The following is a 1,516-nucleotide window of genomic DNA, read 5'->3' as shown; positions in this document are numbered from 1 at the left end:
ATTTCAAAGAATAACAGATGATAGGTCATGAAAAGGAATGTCTTTTGAACCAAGAAAGTAAAGAATACAAAAATTATATCTTCTAGAAAAATAGTAGTAATAATAGAAAATGAAATCTTTAATAAAAATAAAATTATATATATATATTCTAAAACAAAGTCTCTAATGCTCGTAGGAAGTCTAACACATGAAGCATTGTAAAATATAGAGAATTGAACTTGAAATTGATCTAATGGGTCCACATAGATTGACTTGGATAATAAAGAACAAAAATCGAACTTTCATTAAGGATAAATTAGCGATACTAGCCTAACCTAATCAGGTAAGTGACCTTACTATAGGATAGGCTAGAAATTGTATGAATATGATGATGTATGAGCTATATCATATGATGTCATATACTGGTGTATGATGATGTATGAGCTATATCGTATGATGTCGTATACTGGTGTATGATGATGTATGAGTTACGATGACGAATGAGCTGTATTGTATGATGTCGTATACTAGCATATGATGATGTATGAGTATATAATGATGTATGAGTTCTGATGATGTATGATTTATGATGCTTGATGATGTGCTTAATATATATATTTCAATGAACGACATACTTGATATGCTTGAGGCACTATATGGCAATATGATTAGTATTGAATGACATTTACTTTAATATGATAATGTTTTCCATATTGATCATGCTATATGATGATGAGTNATATTGCATGATGTCGTTAGATTGACATAGGACACAACCCTAAGAGCATGAAAATTATATTAATATAAATATCCACGATCATGTGTTACTTAATGTAACAAAGAGATGAGACTAGAGGGTTGTGTCAGAATAGATAATAAGATGGACATTAGAGGGACCTCATACATATTGTATGTTCATAAGCATAAGGATACTGTTAGGATCGATACCAGTTGTTAGGATCGCACAACAACGCACACGCTCGATCTAGATGAACACAAAGAAAAGGGTAGAGAGAACAAGGAGAACTTGGCTAAAAGGATTTTATATTGATGACTTCAGGTATGTACAACAAGAGAGAGTACAGAGAATAGAAAAGTACATTTTCAAAACTCTACCGGATCAGATATATATATGGTATAGTTTACTATATATAGCTTTACCAGATTTAGCCATCTACTATATATAGCTATTTATCATATATAGCTTTACCGGATTTAGCTTTACCATATATAGCTTTACTATATATAGCTTTACCAAATATAGCTTTACCGGATATAACCTGACCAAGCTATAAATAAGTATCAGGCTCCATAGCCTAACAATTCTCCCACTTGGAGACTGATCTAGTCAACCAAGAATTTCACTCTCAAATGACCATGAGAATCCACTGCACCATACCAATTGAGGTTTTGCACAACCTCAATATTCCAACATCAACACATTTTGTCAACATGTTTGCTGGATTCTTTGCACCCTCTATCTTCTCAAAACACATCACCATCTTCAACTAACCTCCGAGTGAAATGGTATCGCCTT

The sequence above is a fragment of the Cucurbita pepo genome, unplaced genomic scaffold, assembly GCF_002806865.2.
Source record: "Cucurbita pepo subsp. pepo cultivar mu-cu-16 unplaced genomic scaffold, ASM280686v2 Cp4.1_scaffold000156, whole genome shotgun sequence".
Taxonomy (NCBI): domain Eukaryota; kingdom Viridiplantae; phylum Streptophyta; class Magnoliopsida; order Cucurbitales; family Cucurbitaceae; genus Cucurbita; species Cucurbita pepo.
The sequence above is the reverse complement of the archived record's forward strand: the minus strand, read 5'-3'. Positions refer to the sequence as shown.